The sequence below is a fragment of the Ovis aries genome, chromosome X, assembly GCF_016772045.2.
Source record: "Ovis aries strain OAR_USU_Benz2616 breed Rambouillet chromosome X, ARS-UI_Ramb_v3.0, whole genome shotgun sequence".
NCBI lineage: Eukaryota > Metazoa > Chordata > Mammalia > Artiodactyla > Bovidae > Ovis > Ovis aries.
In genome coordinates, this window is record NC_056080.1 from 1,864,304 (window position 1) to 1,885,472 (window position 21,169).

A 21,169-nucleotide genomic window follows, 5' to 3' on the forward strand; every position below is an offset into this window, starting at 1 on the left:
TTTGTTTCCCTTCCCTGAAGAGACAGATCCAGAAAATTACTGCTGAGATTGATGTCAAAGAGCACACTGCCCATGTTTCCTATGAGGAGTTTCATGGCTTCAGCTTTTACATTTAAGTCTTTATGTCACTTTGAGTTAATTTTTGTGTATGATATGAGATAGTGGTCTTTGTGGTTGTTTAATCGCTCAGTCGTCTCTGACTCTTTGCGACCCCATGGACTGTAGCCCTCCAGGCTCCTCTGTCCATGGGATTCTCCAGGCAAGAATACAGGAGTGGGTTGCCATGCTCTCCTCCAGGGGGTCTTCCCGACCCAGTGACTGAGCCCATGTCTGCTTCATTGGCAGAGTATTCCTTACCACTTAGCTACCTGACTGAGCTTGCCTGCCTGCTAAGTCACTTGAGTTGCATCTGACTCTTTGCGACCCCATGGGCTGTAGCCCGCCAGGCTCCTCTGTCCATGAGATTCTCCAGGCAAGAATACTGGAGTGGGTTGCCATTCCCTTCTCCAGGGGATCTTCCCAACCCAGGGATCGAACCCATGTCTCCTGCACTGAAGACAGATTCTTAACTGTCTGAGCCACCAGGGGTGTTGATTTACTGGGATATGACTCAGCCATCAAAAAGAAGGAACTAATGCCATCTACAGCTCCATGGATGGACCGAGAGATTCTCACACCATGTGTGATCCTTCACCATCTGAGTCAACAGGGAAGCCCAAGCCCATCCCTTCTCCAGGGGATCCTCCTGAGCCAGGAATCGAACCAGTGTCTCCTGCGTTGCAGGTGGATTCTTTACCAGCTAAGCTGCCCTGGAAGCCCTTTGGAAGCCCCTAGTGAGGTTCAACAACAAGTGAACAGATAATACAGTCTTATACCCATACAACAGAATACTACACAGTAATAAACAGGAATTTACAATAGTAATAAATAGCAACAAACAGCAATTAATAGTAACAAATAATAAACATTGATCAACAGTAATAAACAATAGTAAATAGTAACAAATAGTAACAAAGAGTAAGAAACAGTAAGAAACATTACCCAATAGCAATAAATAGTAGCAAACAGTAACACAGAGTAATAAATAGTAATAAACAGTAACAAACATTGATCAACAGCAATAAAGAAATAGTAGTAATAGTAACAAACAGTAATAAATAGTAGTAAATAGCAATAAACAGTAATAAACATTAACCAATAGCAATAAATAGTAACAAACAGTAACACAGAGTAATAAACAGTATAAAGAGTAATGAAGAGTAATCAGCAGTAATAAACAAGGAATGCACTGTTCATACACACAGTGAAATGGATGCATCTCAAAAAAAACATCATGCTGAAGGGGAGAAACTAGACAAAAGATTACACACTGCATGATCTTATGTAAAACCCAAGGAAATACAAACTACTATATAGTGAGGGATCAAAATACAAACTACCATATATCAGTAGTCTGTGGAGGGAGGAGCAGGAGAGATGAGTTAGTGTACAAGGGCCTTAGACAAATCTTTGAAAGTTACAGGGATGTTCATTGCTTTGACTGAGGTGAAAGTTCGAAGGGCATATCCTGGGTCAAAACGGTTCATGTTACAGACTCTTAACATGTGCAGCTTAGGGCTTCCCTGGTGGCTCAGCCGGTAAAGAATCTGCCCCCAACGAGGGAGACCTGGGTTTGATCCCTGGGTTGGGAAGATTCCCTGGAGAAGGGAAAGGCTACCCACTCCAGTAATCTGACCTGGAGAATCCCACGGACTGTACAGCCCATGGGGTCGCAAAGAGTCGGACAGGGCTGAGCGACTTTCACTTCCACGTGCAGTTTATTTTCTGCCAATTATATCTTAAGTTCTTACAGATAAAAGGATCCAGTGCCACTTAAAAAGGAAAAAAAGGATCCCCTAATGAAGACAGAACATTATTCACCGTAGCTTCTGCTGAAATGATGACACTGTTAAAGGGCTGTGAAGATTCACTGCTTGAAGCAGCCACTTTCACACCACACCTTCCATCTGAACAGCGTCCACCATAAATTATTCTCATCGGTAGCTCAGAAGCATTCGTACTCTCTTCCCAGCCTCCCTCACTGGACAGATGAGGGCCTCAGATCATCACAGGGGTAAAACGGCTGGTCCTGGAACAGACCCAAAGTCAACAGTAGTTGAAGTGAAGTAGTAGGAAGTGACAGAAAGCCTGCATTTCTTTAGCAATTTTACTGGGCTCTCCAGGTCATGTGATGTATGTATAGAAATTCTAGACTCACACGACAGAAAGAAGAACCAGAGGTCAACTTGTCAGTTGCCTTGCCTCTAAGCCCCAGGCAGATACAGGATTTCCCAGCTACTCGGGGTCTTCAGTTTCACTCTCCAACCACAAACAAAAGGCAGTAACTTGCCATCCACGTTCAAGGTCAGAGCTCCCAGCAAAATCTGGGTGCCATTTGCTCATAGTTACAACAGAGTTCAACAAAGGTAAAATGACCTTGAGGAAGAGAAAAAAAAAAAAAAAAAAAAACCACTCTCTGGCAGTCAAGTGGTGATTTTGTTTTCTGTGATTATATTCCTTTGGATGGAAAAGAATTTTCAATGCCAGTGTGATCCAGAATTTTACATTAGCAGTAAGGAGCTAGCTTTTTAAAGACACGATCTTGAAGCAATCCTACCGTGTACTAGGTTTGCAATCTGGGACAATACAAGAGGTCTCTTCATGAAGGTCACGTCCAGTCAAAACTCCAAGCTCAATTCGAATTCCAGAACCACTTGGATTAGTAACTTTCAAAATTCTTGACACAGATAACCCTTAAGGGAAATTCACATTTGGTTAGTCATTTTAAAAGGACGAAAAGGAAAGCAACGGTAGTTCTGAGGTCAAGTTCCCAGTTAGCTAGAGGAAACAACGAGGGATGCAACGAAAGGTTGAAAATGTCATGGGACATGTGATCCTTGAAGCCAGCCAGCGCTTGAGGAAAGTTTCAGATTTCATCTTCTTCTGCGTGCAGAACGGCGCTGCTCAAGTTACAAGACAAAGAACCACAATTCGATTACAATCATCTTGCTTTGGCAACTTACCTCTGGCCTTATAAAACACGACCTTTTTCCTGACAGTCTGGCGTCTTTAACAACAGAGAACCCAGCACAGATGAGGACAGGAAGACACCTCCGAATCAGGACGCGGTTCGAGGGTGTAAATCCACCACCCAAAGGACGATGAGAATGGTGACCTTCACGTGCAGCCCACTGACCTTCAGAAACCCACAGCTGACTGTTCACAGGACCCGTCAGCAAACACAAACTAATACCATTTACTGAGCCACCAGGGAGGCCCGTTCAAAGCCCGGACGTTATCCCTGAAGAGGAATACATAGATTTATATCTCACTGTGATGGGCAACCTGGAACCAAACCAGGAGAGATAAAGGAATGTACTTAGTACTGAGTGAGTGAATGGTAGGCGCTGAGCCGTGCCCGACTCTTTGCCACCCCATGGACAGTAGCCCACCAGGCTCCTCTGTCCATGGGATTCTCCAGGCAAGAATATGGAGTGGGTTGCCATTTCCTTCTCCAGTACTTACTATGGGGTCACAGTAAGTAAATTTCATTTGTCTTTAACTCTTGTGAAAATTTGTGAACACGGTGCCGATTGCAGCGTCAGTTCCTCGATGGTATGTCGTGCCCTCTTTGGGTACCAGTCAGTCTGCTGACCCTCCCCCTTCTGCCCTGGTTCATCTGTCTGTGGTCCTGTCTGTGATGCCCAGAGCTTTGCTCCTTTTTTCCATCTTCCTGCTTTTATGAACATCTCCCTTTACAGAACCGAGAAGCCACTGGAACTCTGACGTCTGGATGTCCCCAAACCGCCCATTCCAAATAGCCCCCATCTTTGCTTCAGTCTGCTGGGAAAAGATGGAAGGCAGGAGGAGAAAGGTACGACAGAGGATGAGATGGTTGGATGGCATCACCGACGCGACGGACATGAGTTTGAGCAAGCTCTGGGAGTGGGTGATGGACAGGGAAACCTGGTGTGCTGCAGTCCATGGGGTCGCAGAGAGTCAGACGCGACTGGGTGACTGAGCTGAACTGAACTGTCATCGTCTGGGATGTCTTCATCTCAGGCATCTTTGATCAAACATCCCTCTCTCTGGCCACGGGTGGTTCTATTCCTGTAGCCCTTGTCCTGCAAACATCTTCCATCTCCAGCCCTCTAGTCTCTTTATCCTCTCCCCTACATTGTCCAGTCGCTTTCTGTTTCTTCAGGTTCCCGGCCCATGGCTTCAGTTCCTGTGTCCCGGCATTTTACACACATCCTCCTAGGAGCGGTCCAACGCTAAGCTGATCTATGTCCCCCGATATCAGCTTGTGCCTGCATTTGCTCCTTAGCTGTCACAGATCTCTCTGGGGGATGTGTACTACCTCCATTCGACAGATGAGAAATCTGAGAAAGGGATATGCCTAGAATTACATCAGAGACTGGAACTGGGTACCCTGGCCAGTGCGCTCATCCGCACACTGAGGGCTCCCGTTACTGTCTAGTGAAGAAACATCAGCCCATCTACGCTGGTAAATGGGTGAACGGGGTTTCGGGGGTCTGGCTAGCCATGGTTCCCAAGCAGTGGCCGTGGCCAGTGTAGCTCATGAAACCAACAAGCAGGGCGGAAGATACAAAATACGGAGCATCCAGCTTGGGGAGAGTCAGCCCTCGTGGTACTTGCCTTTGCTTCCAGTTTCTTGGATGCCTACTCCATCCTGACACCTCGTGCAATTTTTTCCTGAGTCTTTGGATAAGATTCTGCTTCTTCTTTTTTTTTTTTTTTTAAATTCTTAAACCTTAGATCCCATGACTACAGCCCTCATTCTCAGCCAAATTATATCCTTTCCTTTATCTAAGGGGCTTCCGTGGTGACTCGGGTGGTAAAGAAATCCGTTTGTGATGCAGGGGACGTGGGTTTCATCACTGGGTCGGGAAAGATCCCCGGGAGAAGGGCATGGCAACCCACTCGGGTATCTTGCCTGGAGAATCTGGTTGACAGAGGAGCCTGGCGGGCTCTATGGGGTCCATGGGGTCGCAAAGAGTCAGACACGACTGAGTTCACAAGCGTGAAGAGGAAGCACAAGTCCTCACACTGGAACTTCTGAGTGTGAGACGGACGTGAGAAGCCTGCGCACTGCGATGAAGAGTAGCCGCTGCTCACCACGACTAGAAAGCACAAGAGTAGCAACAAAGACTCACTTTGGCCAAAAAAGAAAATTAGTAAACCTCTTGTCATAGCGTAGCTTTCGATTTACAGGAAAGCTGCAAGAATGTTACAGAGTTCCCTCCTATTTTAAGGTGCTCCGTTTACCTGGAACTTTGTCATAACCGATGAACTGAGACCGACACACTATTATTCACCGACATCTGTACTTTATTTGCCTTTCCTTGGCACCCCACTCCAGTACTGTTGCCTGGAAAATCCCATGGGCGGAAGAGCCTGGTGGGCTGCAGTCCAGGGGGTCTCGAAGAGTCAGACACAACTGAGCGACTTCACTTTCACGTTTCACTTTCATGCATTGGAGAAGGAGATGGCAACCCACTCCAGTGTTCTTGCCTGGAGAATCCCAGGGACGGGGGAGCCTGGTGGGCTGCCGTCTATGGGGTCGCACAGAGTCAGACATGACTGAGGCGACTTAGCAGCAGCTTTCCCCTAAATGTCCCTGCGTTGCACCGGGATCCTAACTGGGCTATCACATAAACTTTTTAAGGGTCACAGCTTCTTGGTCTCCTTGAGGCTCTGACGGTTTCCCAGACGTTCCCTGGCTTTGATGACCTTGATAGCTTTGAAGGATGCTAGGCAGGTATTTTGTAAAACATCTTTCCATTTCGTTTTCCCCAGCATTTTTCTCATGATTACGCTGAGGTTATGGGCGTTTTGGAGAAGGATCACAGAGGTAAAGTGGCCTTCTCACCCACATCATGTCAAGGTCACATGCTGTCAATAAGACATGACCCAGTTGATACCGACCTTGATCACAGGGCTAACCAAGCATTTCAGGTTTCCCCACTGCAAAATCACCCATCATCTTTTACGTCTGAGGAATATTTTTAAGCATAAAAGAGTCAAGTATTAACTTCAGAGTATCTACATCACCATCAGATGTGGTCATACCTACAGGCACTGTGACTGGTCCTTTGAGGAAAATCACCTCGATTCTGTACAGAGACAGACAGGCATGGTGAGGGGGGTAGGGACACAGAGACGACCCAGTGCTCCAAAGAACAGGGTCTTTCGAGGGACCCAGAGGACACAAGCATCTGAGGTTGAACAAGTATCCTACACCGAACGCGGAAACAGGAAGCTGAGCAGACAGACAGGACAATATGCTCATTATTTGGGAAGCAAGTTCAGTTGCTGTCACACAAAGACTCGAAACACACCTGATAGGCTAGATGTTTGAGTCTCTCTCCTGGGACACCCCAGAGATATGGCTGTGTGGTTAAGGGCTGGAGGGCTAACTTTGCAATCCTCCACATGTGACTCCATACCTGTGAGTTATGGTCCCCTGGTGTATCTGTCTTAATATCTGTGAGTTAAGGTCTCCAAAATCACTGCAGATGGTGATTGCAGCCATGAAATTAAAAGACGCTTACACTTTGGAAGAAAAGTTATGAGCAACCTAGATGGCATATTAAAAAGCAGAGACATTACTTTGCCAATAAAGGCCCGTCTAGTCAAGGCTATGGTTTTTCTAGTGGTCATGTATGGATGTGAGAGTTGGACTGTGAAGAAAGCTGAGTGCTGAAAAATTGATGCTTTTCAAGTGTGCTGTTGGAGAAGACTCTTGAGAGTCCCTTGGACTGCAAGGAGATCCAACCAGTCCATTCTAAAGGAGATCAGTCCTGGGTGTTCTTTGAAAGGAATGATGCTAAAGCTGAAACTCCAATACTTTGGCCACCTCGTGCAAAGAGTTGACTCATTGGAAAAGACTCTGATGCTGGGAGGGATTGGGGGCGGGAGAAGGGGACGACAGAGGATGAGATGGCTGGATGACATCACTGACTCGATAGATGTGAGTTTGAGTGAACTCCAGGAGTTGGTGATGGACAAGGAGGCCTAAAGAGTCGGACACGACTGAGCAACCAAACTGAACTGAACTGAAGGTCATCTGGACCACCATTTGTCAACGGGAAGGAAAGAAGAATAGAAGGGATCTGAACTCCTTTCTCAAAAACCAGAGGCAGAAACTGTTCAGAAATGGTAATGTGGTTACCATTCTATTCCACTGACCTGAAGTTAGTTAACGCTGGGCCGCATACCAAGCTACATGGTAGGTGGGCCGTGTATGAACAGGATCTAACTGGATGCCTGTCTGCTCGCTAAGACTAGCTGAGGTTTATGTGGATAAAGTACCTAGAAAAGAATGGATAAGGGGAGAATAAACTGGTTTAAAAGGAGCAGGTCTTCCTGGAGAAGGAAATGGCAACCCACAGCAGTATTCTTGCCTGGAGAATCCCATGGACAGAGGAATCTGGCGGGCTATAGTCTATGGGGGGGTCACAGAGTCAGACACGACTGAGTGACTCACACTGAGATATTTGTATTCTTCATTTATATAATATGTACTTAAATTATATGGCAGAAGAATAGTTAATAATATGGGAAAATGTTCCTGATATTTTACTGAGTAAATAGAACATAGCAAAGTGTATTAGAAAATAACATCAACTGTGTTAATCTAATTTGGTTTAAAAGAAAAACTACATACATGCACAGAAAAAAACTGAAAAGCTATCTATCAAAACTTTGATAGACAATTTCTCTGTGCCTCAGTTTAAAAGTGAGGATAATGAGAGGACTTATTCCATGGGGTTGTGATAAAGAGTAAATAAAATAATAGTTATTAAAAAAAAAAAAAAAGGAGCAGGTCTTTAACTCCATATCTGGAGTCAGGTGGCTTGCCATTTGTTCAAAGAGAAAGATGGCATCTGCAGCAAAGCTGCAAATACCACAGGCGTCCTGTTCAGTTGACTCATCAACACGCTTCTCCAAGTCCGCTCAAACAAGTCAGTCCAATGGAGCTGAGACAGAAAACAAAGCGCCTGAAATTCTCCAGCTTGGATGGTGGCCCTAGTCTCTGTTGCTAATGCAACATCAGCTTTGGGTTCCGGTGTTTCAGTAATAAGGAGACCAGCTCTCCAGGCTCCGATTCTTTCTACCCTACGAATCTTCGCTCTGCGGATCATGCAGACACAGGTGGAGCTTCTCACAGTTGCCTCTTGTGATTCTTCCAACCGTGCACTCAGGTCTCAGGGAAATAAGCTCACTGCCCCCAGCTGCCCTCAATCCTATGTTCACCCGACTCTCAGAATCTCCCACTCTAACTGAGGGGAATCATTCGGACTCTGGGACCCAGTGGTGTCAGAATCAGCTCCGAGGCGGTATCAGGCACAACCTAAGATGCAAGACAGGCGATACTTGCGCCGTTTCTGACACGCAGGGGAGGGCCAACAGCCCCCAGGAGGAAGGGAGGAGGGAGACCGCAGTTCACACCTGAGCATCGTCTCGGTTACCTGGTCTCCGCGGCACGGCTCCTCTCATCATGCAGAGGTCTCGGGGTTCACTGAGAAACCGAGACAACTGCTACCCTCAAGCTGGCTTCTGGTTGCCACTCCTACTGGGGCTTCCTGGGCACAGGTCAGGTAGAATAGTAGCAAGACTGCTGAAGTCTCCAACACGGAGAAAACAGAGGATGAGATGGAGGCTAAGTAATGCACGGACCCGAAAGGGCGCCTGACAACAGCTAGGAACGCGGAAGATCCAAGACCTTGCCCTTTATACCCACCACGGTCGACGGTCTACAGCAAGCTCAGCAAAAGCAGCTCTGTGCGATCCAGCTCAAGGGACTGAATTCAAGAACCCATCGCTGACAGTAGCCTGATAGTATATTCCAGTGAAAGTCATGCCTGAGCCTGCTGCAGTAAGGATGAGCATGGAATACTTCTGCAGCAGCAGTCATACATACCAGCACGAATTCGGCATTCTCTGAGCAGTTTGGAGGGGTTTTTTATAGGCATTCACAGTCAAATGACATAAATTCAGTGTTTCGTCACTGACTCATCTAAATGAGAAATGGGGAAAATATACAGGAAAACAAATTCATAATTTTCTGACTTACAGACAACGTGAAATTAATGACAACCGTTTCAAGACCCAAGACGAACGTCTTTATTTCAAAACTAAGATTACAACTGAAATAAATCTTCAGTTCAGTTCAGTCGTTCAGTCATGTCCGACTCTTTGCGACCCCATGAATCGCAGCACGCCGGGCCTCCCTGTCCATCGCCAACTCCCGGAGTTCACTCAGACTCACGTCCATCGAGTCAGTGATGCCATCCAGCCATCTCATCCTCTGTCGGCCCCTTCTCCACCTGCCCCCAATCTCTCCCAGCATCAGAGTCTTCTCCAATGAGTCAACTCTTTGCGTGAGGTGGCCAAAGTACTGGAGTTTCAGCTTTAGCATCATTCCTTCCAAAGAAATCCCAGGGCTGATTTCCTTCAGAATGGACTGGTTGGATCTCCTTGCAGTCCAAGGGACTCTCAAGAGTCTTCTCCAACACCACAGTTCGAAAACATCAATTCTTTGGTGCTCAGCCTTCTTCACAGGACAAGTTAACACAGCCTTCAATTTCAAAGGTGTCCAAAATGAACTCACGTGGCTTGATAATTTGCTGAATTTACTGAAGCAATGTTCTGGATACCTTGAAAACATTTCACCTTACTCTGAGCCTAATTAGAAAGAAACAACGTGATTGACTCTTTTTCCGCGATGAGAAATGAGGAGGGTTTTCTTTCCTCTGTCATACAGGAAACACCGTTTTTATTAAACGACGTCACAACGGTGTGTCCTCTGTGCATACAGGGCAAAATCATCAAATGCCACCTCTTCCTTTCCCGATGTGAGTGGCATGCGGATGTTCAGTTTAGCTTTAAGATCTACTCCGACTTTAAGATCTACTCCAACTCGGGCAGAATGTTAAGCATTTCATTACTATACTTGTGCCCCGTTCTACTGTTTAGATTTGTTTCTTCGTAATTACAAAGTTGCACCACCACAGCTAGCCAAGTAGATGCCACGTCAGTGTTCAAGGTGGATGAATTACAAAGTTGCACCACCACAGCTAGCCAAGTAGATGCCACGTCAGTGTTCAAGGTGGATGAATTACAAAGTTGCACCACCACAGCTAGCCAAGTAGATGCCACGTCAGTGTTCAAGGTGGATGAATTACACGCACAGTCTGCCTAATGAGGCACAGGAATGATTGAGCAGAGAGACCGAGGAACTGGTGATAGTTCACGTGGAACCCCTCAAGGCTGTGAGGGGAGGTGCCCACGAATAAGCAGTCTGCACACTGTGATTAAACAAAACAACAACAACAAAAAAGGGCGCGAACGCATCGTGTCCACAGGCACACATCCAGAGCGGGGAGGAACGCTTACCTCAGGGGTGTCCTTGCAGCTTCCGACGGACCCGCGCCACTCAACAGGACGGAAGTCAAAGCCACGTACTTCTGCAGGTCGCTGGGGCTGGGTTTCCCTCTCCTGAAAGCAGAGGTTTCCTCATCAGAATACCACTCCCTCAGCATGCTGAATCAACCCCTTTGCTGCGGATTGGTCTGATACGATTTCCAGCCCACTTGTACGAGGCGGTAACAAAGTTGTGTTTACACGTACAGCTGTTTCGACAGACAAGTGCAACTGTGGTCGGGACGTCATCATGCACGCCAACAGTTAAGGGAGGTGCCAGTGGGTCTGGCAGGGGCGCTTGAGACTGCACACACACCCGGGGGGTTGAGAGGACTGTCCCAGAGTGTTCCATCTGGGCAAGGTGCCTCTATGCGCATCTAAATGGCCGCTGCAAACCCTGGGGCATTTAGCTCCAGACTGGGCAAGGTGCCGCTTTGCCAGCAGTGGGTGGAAAACCACGCTTCCCGGGTCGAGTTAGCGCTAAAGAACCCGCCTGTTGACGCAGGAGATGTAAGAGACACAGGTTCGATCCCCAGGTCGGGAAGATTCCCCTGGAGGAAGAAATGGCAACCCACTCCAGTGTTCCGGCCTGGAGAATCCCATGGACAGAGGAGCCTGGTGGGCTACAGTCAACAGGGTCTCAGAGTCAGACACGACTGAAGCGACTTAGCACACACAGACTCAGAATGGAGTCCACAAACACTGGAACCTTCACTCCCCAGGGAAGGGTTTCCAACAACAAGCTGTTGTCAATGCGTCCCCATCACCGGCACCAACGTGTGGCTCTCAATTCACCAGGCCAACTCTTCAGAGAATCAACTCGTAGAAAGGTTCGCCTCAACCATTCCTTTCATCAACCCCCTTGCCTGGAACGATCACCTAGTATCTGAGCGTGGTATCTTTTTATTGGCTTATTAAGAGATGAAACTCCAGTACTTTGGCCACCTCATGCGAAGAGTTGACTCATTGGAAAAGACTGATGCTGGGAGGGATTGGGGGCAGGAGGAGAATGGGACGACAGAGGATGAGATGGCTGGATGGCATCACCGACTCAATGGACGTAAGTTTGAGTGAACTCCGGGAGTTGGTGATAGACAGGGAGGCCTGGCGTGCTGCGGTTCATGGGGTCACAAAGAGTTGGACACGACTGAGCAACTGAAATGGACTGGACTGAACTGATCCTGTACTCTTACTGCCTTGTGAGGTGATTATTGTAATTTCTGCCATGAACCTGTGCTAAATGATTGGTCCAGATGACCACAGTGTCTAACCAAAATTTGCTGCTCCAAGAAAACACCCTTGTGAAGACTATGGTTTCCGTTTATGATGCATGAATGCTTGCTGTCCCTAAAAAAGGATTTGGGGGAAAATCTTTTTCTTTTTTTTTTTCCCCCTAATCTGTGAAGAAAATTCCTAGATAGGGGCAACGAGAACAAGAAATAATGGGACTGTTTTGCATGAATTTCTTGGTGCAAAAGACCATGACACTGGTGGCACTGATACTGATACAAAACTCACTCAAGGTTTTCAGGATAACTCTTCAGGAGAAGGAAATGGCAACCCACTCCAGTGTTCTTGCTGGAGAATCCCAGGGACGGGGGAGCCTGGTGGGCTGCTGTCTATGGGGTCACACAGAGTCGGACATGACTGAAATGACTTAGCAGCAGCAGCAGCAACAGCAGACTCATGCATTGGAGAAGGCAATGGCACCCCACTCCAGTACCCTTGCCTGGAGAGTGCCATGGACGGAGGAGCCTGGTGGGCTGCAGTCCATGGGGTCACGAAGAGTTGGACACGACTGAGCGACCTCCCTCTCCCTTTCCCTTCAGGTTTTGAGCTCTTTCAGAAATAAAACATGAAAGTTACAAGTCCACACATCTCCTTCTGTTTAATTAGGGAAAATGCCCTTGGATAGTAGTTTAGAGACATGAACAACCACTGGCTTCTTTCAACTTGTCCTGCCTTATATTGTGATATCAAATTGCATGTAATTATCCCTGCATGTGTCTGCACAGGACTCCTATAAAGAAAACCAAATTTAGTAACTGCAAGATACTATCTGTTTAATTGAGTGTATCAGTAACTTTCCATCTATAGTTCCCAGATAGCACTGGAAAGTATGAGGGTGAAAAAAAATATCACTGACTTTGTTATTTCCTCAGGCAGCAAAGAGATCAGTGGTATCTGGCCTCTTTGAGGCCTATTGATAAATCAGTGTCTGCATTTTGAACTGTTGCATTTGAAACACCACTGGGTTGTAAGCTGGCACTCAAAGCTTTTCTTTGTAAAGTTTTGCAGAGTTGTATCCACGACACTCACTCACAGTTTCTACATGTAGAATCTGGCTTCATGGAATAACTCTCCTGTATCCACTTTGATGTAACAGTGTTGCAGAATCCTGCATTAGAAAAGAGGGCAGAGGGACTTCCCTGGCCCACTTGTGGTTAAGAACCAGCCTGCAGGGGGGACACACGTTCGCTCCCTGCTCTGGGAAGACCCCACGTGCCCTGGAGCAACTGAGCTGTGTGCTACAAGCACTGGATCCTGGGCTCCTGTGTCCATTCTCTGCAACAAGAGAAGCCACCCCGTGAGAATCCCAAGCCCTGCAACCAGAAAGGAGAGTACACACAGAAACGAAGACCCTGGACAGCCAAAAATTAAAGAAAGATAAGAAAATGGAAAAGAACAGGGGGCATGATCTCCTGGAGAGAGAAGATCCCCCAAGATGCTCCCTGCCCTTGTGGTGATCACGGTCACCCGGGGTCTTCTGTCTGCAGGGGAGCAGGGAGCAGGCAGAGATGACGGATGGCCTGGGCCATCCCTTGAGGGGCCAGCATGCGGCCCTACCGTGAGTCCCATCACAATCTTATGAGTGTGCTGACGCCCCCGCCAAGTAAGGGTCTGCTCCCTCAGGCAGCACATGTTCTTCGGGACCCCGGGATTCACAGCACAGACCTCAGTACAAGATAGACACCTCACCCTCATCTCCTGAAGCAAGGCCGTGTTTCCATTCCTAACACCCACCATTAGGATACTTTGTTTTTAATTTTTTCATTTAAACACAGAGTATGTGCAGTTCTTTTTACTCCTGTTCCCTTTGTTCTGTTGATTGAAAATGACAGCAATTCTTAATCCCTTAAAACTGAAAGTGTTACTCATACAGTTGTGTCAGACTCTTTGGGACCCCCGTGGACCGTAGCCCTGTAGCCCACCAGGCTCTTCTGTCCATGGGATTGTCCAGGCCAGAATGCTGGAGTGGGTTGTCATTTCCTTCTCCAGTGGACTGTCCTGAGCCAGGTACCCAATCCAGGTCTCTCACATTGCAGGCAGATTCTTTACCCTCTGAGCCACCAAGGAAACCCCTCTAATAAAGTGAAGTGTTAGTTACTCAGCCGTGTTCCCCTCTTTGCAACCCCCCATGAAGATCGGTTCCAAATAGGAACAGGAGTGCATCAAGGCTGTATATTGCCACCCTGCTTATTTAACTTATATGCAGAGTACATCATGAGAAACGCTGGACTGGAAGAAACACAAGCTGGAATCAAGATTGCCGGGAGAAATATCAATAACCTCAGATATGCAGATGACACCACCCTTATGGCAGAAAGTGAAGAGCAACTAAAAAGCCTCTTGATGAAAGTGAAAGAGGAGAGTGAAAAACTAGGCCGAAAGCTCAACATTCAGAAAACGAAGATCATGGCATCCGGTCCCATCACTTCATGGGAAATAGATGGGGAAACAGTGGAAACAGTGTCAGACTTTATTTCTTTGGGCTCCAAAATCACTGCAGATGGCGACTGCAGCCATGAAATTAAAAGACGCTTACTCCTTGGAAGAAAAGTTATGACCAACCTAGACAGTATATTCAAAAGCAGAGACATTACTTTGCCGACTAAGGTCCATCTAGTCAAGGCTATGGTTTTTCCTGTGGTCATGTATGGATGTGAGAGTTGGACTGTGAAGAAGGCTGAGTGCCGAAGAATTGATGCTTTTGAACTGTGGTGTTGGAGAAGACTCTTGAGAGTCCCTTGGACTGCAAGGAGATCCAACCAGTCCATTCTGAAGGAGATCAATCCTGGGATATCTTTGAAGGGAATGATGCTAAAGCTGAAGCTCCAGTACTTTGGACACCTCATGCGAAGAGTTGACTCACTGGAAAAGACTCTGATGCTAGGAGGAATTGGGGGCAGGAGAAGAAGGGGACGACAGAGGATGAGATGGCTGGATGGCATCACTGACTCGATGGACGTGAGTCTGAGTGAACTCCGGGAGCTGGTGATGGACAGGGAGGCCTGGCATGCTGTGATTCATGGGGTCGCAAAGAGTCGGACATGACGGAGTGACTGAACTGAACTGAACTGATGGACTGTAGCCCACCAGGCTCCTCTGTCCATGGGATTCTCCAGGCAAGAACACTGGAGTGGGTTGCCATGCCCTCCTCCAGGGGATCTTCCCAACCCAGGGATCAAACCCGTATCTCTAACATCTTCTGCACTGGCAGATGGGTTCCTTACCAGTAGCACCACCTGGGAAGACCCTTGATCCCTTAGACCTTTATTAATAAATTATCTATCGAATATTGATGGGTTAGTAAAACAAAGGCCATTATGAATTTCACTGAGCTAACCAATGCATTTTTCGTATGGAAATGTTTGTCTGAAGCTATGTTAATGTACTATGCGTTTACCCCAGACTCTGTCTTCAAGTTGGTTCTGAGCCTTTGCCTTGACAGACCAGTATGTTCTACATTGTTGTCTTAATCTGTGCTAACGAAACTATATATTTGGGTGGAAATCTGCCTTTCCTCAAGACTCATGTCGATCGTTTTATGGCCCGGGATGGCTCACCTGGTGCCAGTCTCTGAGTTTTGAGACATTTCCTTCCTCTGATTAGCTGACCGCTAGTAGCTATACAACATCCGTCTAAAGACTAGCCGGAGGGCTCTCTTTCCGCCCCCTTCTGGTGTCTGTGTCAGAAGCTTTCTCTCTCTCTTTTATGCTTTAATAAAACCTTATGACACAAAAGCTCTGAGCAATCAAGCCTCGTCCCTGGCCCCAGATTGAATTCTTCTCCTCTGGAGGCCAAGAATCCCGGCGTCTTCTGTGGTTAAGCAGCAACCTTTCACGCCCAAGCAGGAAAGGGCCGAGTCAGGGTTCAGGCTGCTGGACTGGTCATGCTTCCACGGCCCTCGCTGCCACAGAGGCCATTCCACCTGCACAGACCCCAACTGGCCACCAGCACAGCCCCTGGCAACCACGGTCCCAAAGCCACGAGACCTCTTTTCCCAATTCCTTTTAAGAAGGGTTGTGGACAAGGCTGTCAGGGCAAATGAAGCTGGTTACTACGACAGTTACTACTCTCCCAAAACGGGGCCACGTGCTCCAAAAATACATCGAGAGCAACTTCTTAAGTTTTTCTTTCTGTTTTTCTTAAAAACAGATCTGGAGATAGAGGGATGAACTGTAAGAGTAACAGTGAGACACACAGTGGACTCTCGACCATCTGAGCCACCCGGGAACCCCACGTAAAATAGCCAGCCTGTGAGACTTTGAGGTATGAGGTAGTATTGCAGCCACGCGTTCCGGGAAACAAACTCACTCCGAAGGACGATGTAGATTGTGGAGTGCAGTTGATTACACCGCTGGGCCCCAGGCAGAGTCTCCTCTTAGCCAAGGACCCCGACCAGGTCTTGTGAAAACCTTATATACCCTAAGTGTACGTGTCCAAACCTACTTCCCCAAATTCCCAGAATCTAGTCTGAACAAAGGAAAAGAAAGATACAAAGTTAACCCGTGATTCATATGCCTTTAGACCTAGGTAGTTAACAATAGACAATTATCAATAGGCCTGTGGTCATATCCCAATAAGCAGAATAGAATGTATGATTCTATTCGGTTACACAGACAATTAGGGTGTTACTTGACAGAGAGTCTAGGTACGAGCCCTGCGGCTCTTCCTTCTGGGGTGGGGGGGGGCGGTCTGGTTTTCCAGTTAGTAAGTTGTTTCCATAGACACTGGGCATAGAGCTCAAAGTCCACAGTCCAGTCCAAGAAAATAGGAGTCCTGCTTTCAAGATGGAGCTTGTTCTGTCTATTTCCTCCTTCAGTGAGGAGGAGGAACATATAGCCGATTCTTGACTGTCTGAGCCACCAAGGAACTCCAGGTAAAATAGAGGAGAATTTGCTGTATGAAGTAGGGAACTCAGCCTGTTGCTCTGTGACAACCTAGGGGGGTGGGACGGGGTGGCAGGGGGGTTAAGGAGGGAGGGGACATATGTATACCTGTGACTGACTGATGTGGATGTATGGCAGAAACCAACACAAAATTGTAAAGCAATTATCCTTCAAGTACAGAAGGAAAAAGAAAACCATATGATGCCCTCATCTGCTGCCTCACCTGTCTTCTCCTGGAGCAGGGCGACACTGACTCGTGGAAGTGAGCCGCACTTTGTCTCTAACGTACTGACAGTCTCCTCCACAGTCAGGTTTGCAGGGAGGACAGAGGGGCCCTCTTTGGAAAGTTATTAGGGTTAGCTGTCTGCCAACAGCAGAGGCGTCAGCAGAAACGCGTGTGTTTTAACATCTCAGATGCTAGGACCTCGGAGACCTCTCCTAAGTGTGTGGATTCACCGAGACACTTGGTCTGCCCGGTATGTTCTATTTAAAGTTTCTTATGCATCGGCGAAGCACTCGAGACTTCAAAGGCCACTTCGACACCGGCTGATGTGAGTCAGAAATCTTCTGCATTCACACAGCATGAGTCACGAACCGGTAAGAGCTTGCTGGGGTTTTCCTCAATGCCTATAATTCAGGGAAAGTGGGTGCCACAAGCTCTTTTTGAAGAGCCCTTCACAATGCTTGCTCAAGCTTTTAAAACGGCTTTCAGACAGATCTCATTTGGTGTTCCACTAAGAGTGCCCTCGTGGGGCCTCCCTGGTGGGGCAGTGGTTAAGAATCCACCTGCCAGTGCAGAGGACACGGGTTCGATCCCTGGTCAGGGAGGATTCTGCGTGGCTCAGAACACCTAAGCCCGTGCACCACATCGACCCAGCCCACTTGCCACAGCCACTGAAGCCCGTGTGCTTAAGACCCCATGCTCTGCAGCAAGAGAAAGTAAAAGACGCTCAGTCGGGTCTGACTCTTTGCAACCCCACGGACTGCACCGTCCATGGAATTCTCCAGAATACAGGAGCGGGTAGCCTTTCCCTTCTCCGGGGCATCTTCCCAACCCAAGGATGGAACCCAGGTCTCCCGCACTGCAGGCGGATTCTTTACCAGCTGAGCCACCAGAATAGCAACAAGAGAAGTGAGCACACTGAGAAGCCCACACAACAAAGCGTAGCCCCTGCTCTCAGCAAGCAGACAACGCCTGTGTGCAGAAGTCAAAACCCTGCACAGCAAAAGAAAGAAATCCTAAGTGAATACAGTTTTCAGTAAAGAATCCCCTCCTTACTCTGATCAGTGTTATGTGGCAGCGAGGATGGGAGGGGAGTTTGCGGGAGAATGGATACACGTGTATGTATGGCTGAGTCTGTTCACCGTTTACCTGAAACTATCACAATATTGTTAATCAGTTATACCCCAATAGAAAAATAAAAAGTTTAAAGTAGGAAAAAAAATGTAAATTAAACATCTCTTGAAAAAAAATTTAAAAAAAAAAAAGAATCCCCTCTTTAATTTTAAGACCTATTTTTTTCCTTAACCTGTTCACACTGAAATAAAAATGATAAATAGAAACATTTTTTTAAGTCTTAACTTTAAGACTTACTTTTTTTCTTAACCTTTTCACAGTTGAACCAAACTTAGACTGATAACAACAAAGGATTACACTAAGTTATGTTTCATGCCCATTTAGCTGAAATAAAAGTCAAGGAAATCCTTCTGTATTTTGGAGACAATTATAATGACTGAATTCTTTGGGATTCAGTCTTCCTGTTCTAAAATCAATAAGAAGTTTTATGAATTTATATTTTGAGTGATAGTCGGGAATGCCAAACTTTCTAAGAGAGTCTCAGTGATTATGGACAAAAATGTGATTATAGCCTGGTAGCCTGTAACATGGGCTGGATTCATTGAACTTTTCCATTCTGTGGGTTCTCCTGTTTAATCAGTAACTCCTGACCTGGCCTCATCTGTCTGCCAGGCTTAACTGGTTGAAGGGGATTGAAATTAATGAAAACTAAAGTATCATTCTGCTTGGGAAAAGCTAGATCCTTGATTTCACTTTAAACTCATATTAAAATTAATTTTTGAAAAAACAGATGCAGACATCACAATCACCTTTTTGCAACCTCTAGTCAACCATAAAACCACACAATTGAAGTATGTATGTTGTTTAAATGCAAAGCAAATCTCATTTTTTTTTTTAAAACAAGTTATTACCACGGAAAGGTTCCATTGCCTGCAACGCCAAGCCTGAGGCGCTCTATTTCATCAGATGAGCAAAAAGCTAATTAGAGAATTCTACATGTTTAACCAAATTTAAGACAGAACTGGAAAATGTGGGAAACTATTTTAACAAAATCTGTTTTCTTGGAGCCTGTAGTACCAGTCAATATGTGCCACTGACGCTGTTCTTATTCTGCTATTTACTTTAGTTACAAGTTTACAGAAATCTATGAAATAACAACCAAAATGCTTTCCAAAACTTAACTCTGTAAACCTCCAGTGTGGGATGCCTATCCTTTGGAATACACACCACCTCCTAATTTTTTTTTTTTCCTCCCTTTCAGCCAGAAATAATTTGAGAACATCCCCACACAGTCTTTAGAACATTCTGAAAAGTAAGATGGCCCAGATAGGTCTGCAGTTTAAAGACTCAGAAACAGCAACTGGGGAAGCTGAGAGTTTTCCTGGGAAGGATGGTCACTAGGAGCTGAAACGGGGATGCTGTGTTGCCATGGAAGTGGGTGGGCTCAGAGGCTTCGAGGTGCCGATTTCATGAGCTTAGGGTGCTGTAATGAAATACCACAGACCAGGGGGATTAATGGGACCGTCCCCGGTGGCTCAGCAGTAAAGAATCTGCCAGCCAATGCAGGAGACTCGGGTTCAGTCCCTGGGTTGGGAAGATCCCCAGGAGGAGGGCATGGCAACCCACTCCAGTACTCTTGCCTGGAGAACCTCACGGACAGAGGAGCCTGGTGGACCACAGACCATGGGGTTGCAAAGAGTTGGACACGACTGAGGCGACTTAGCACGCACAGGGCCTTAAACAGCAGAAATTTCTCTCTCACAGGTCTGCAGGCTGACGAGGCCAAGGCGGACTCCCTCATCCCTGTCTTCCTCTTCTTAGGACAAGGCTGACCCTACCGTAAGGGTTATGCTATGACAGAATCGAACCCTAGCCACCTCCAACTCCCACCCTCTTGGGGGTTGGGGCCCCCACATATAAACTTGGGGGACACAGCTCAGTCCTGGCAACACCGTAGCCCCCACCCCTTGTGAACTTGTAACTAAAGCGCAAAGGAAGGAAATGACTGCCTGGCAGTGATAATACCCTTTCTGATGCAAACTGAACTGATGAAAACACTGAAGAAAGGGCTCCAGTGGAGTGCACAGACAATGAGAGGCCTGCTCAGTTCAGTTCAGTTCAGTCGCTCAGTCGTGTCTGACTCTTTGCAACCCCAGGGATCGCAGCATGCCAGGCATCCCTGTCCATCACCAACTCCTGGAGTCCACCCAAACTCATGTCCATCGAGTCAGTGATGCCATCCAAGCATCTCATTCTCTGTTTTCCCCTTCTCCTCCCACCTTCAATCTTTCCCAGCATCAGGGTCTTTTCCAATGAGTCAGTTCTTTGCATCAGATGGCCAAAGGACTGGAGCTTCAGCTTCAGCATCAGTCCTTCCAATGAATATTCAGGACTGATCTCCTTTAGGATGGACTGATTGGATCTCCTTGCAGCCCAAGGGACTCTCAAGAGTCTTCTCCAACACCACACTTCAAAAGCATCAATTCTTCAGCGCTCAGCTTTCTTTAGTCCCACTCTCACATCCATACATAACCACTGGAAAAACCATAGCTTTGTCTAAATGGACCGTTGTTGGCAAAGTAATGTCTCTGCTTTTTCACATGCTGTCTAGGTGGGTCACAGCTTTTCTTCCAAGGAGCAAGCGCCTTTTAATTTCACGGCTGCAGTCACCAGCCAGCAGCACACATAAAGCAGAGGGGAAGCAGCAGCTGGCTGTTTGGGAGAACAAGTGTGATAGGGGAGGAGAAGGCAGCCTCGGAAAAGCGCTGAGGGCAGGGACTCGGGGAAGAAAGAGACCAGAAGGACCTCACGCTGAGAGTGTGGGTAGGAGATACTGCAGGGATCAGCAGGGACCAGCCACAGAGAAGCTCGCCAGCAGAGAGCGTGGCTCACAAACTGGGTGCCAGGCTGCACGCAAGGCTGGGGCCCTGCGTGGGAAAGTGGAATGAAAGGAACGGTTGTCTGCGCTGAAAATAAAATGGGGTTATCTAGACAGCTTACAACAGCCAAGAGTGAACACTAGGTTTTAATACTTGAAAAAAATGATGACATCATCAATGACACTCCCTTCAGTTGGAGGCAGTGTGTCTCCCGAACTCCAGAAAAACAAACAAAAGCCACAGAAACCTGGTATTCTCTGCCCGTCGTCACCTTCTCGGCTTCCTGAAATGACCAGTGTCCACATCAAAAAAACGTTTACAGTTTCCGAAAA

General features: G+C 47.1%; 1 long non-coding RNA gene across 10 annotated transcripts in view; it reads right to left on the reverse strand.

Moving 5' to 3' along the window:
• Positions 1-21,169, reverse strand: part of LOC105605336 (uncharacterized) — a 327,912-nt gene that overhangs the window by 161,530 nt on the left and 145,213 nt on the right. For 5 of the 10 annotated variants that reach the window (XR_009598764.1, XR_009598756.1, XR_009598759.1 and 2 more), the window contains one exon: positions 1-10,563. This exon is cut by the window's left edge and continues 52,832 nt beyond it. This is a non-coding gene — a long non-coding RNA (uncharacterized LOC105605336). The remainder of the gene's footprint in view (positions 10,564-21,169) is intronic. The other 5 variants (XR_009598760.1, XR_009598762.1, XR_009598758.1 and 2 more) reach the window with 3 other exon arrangements.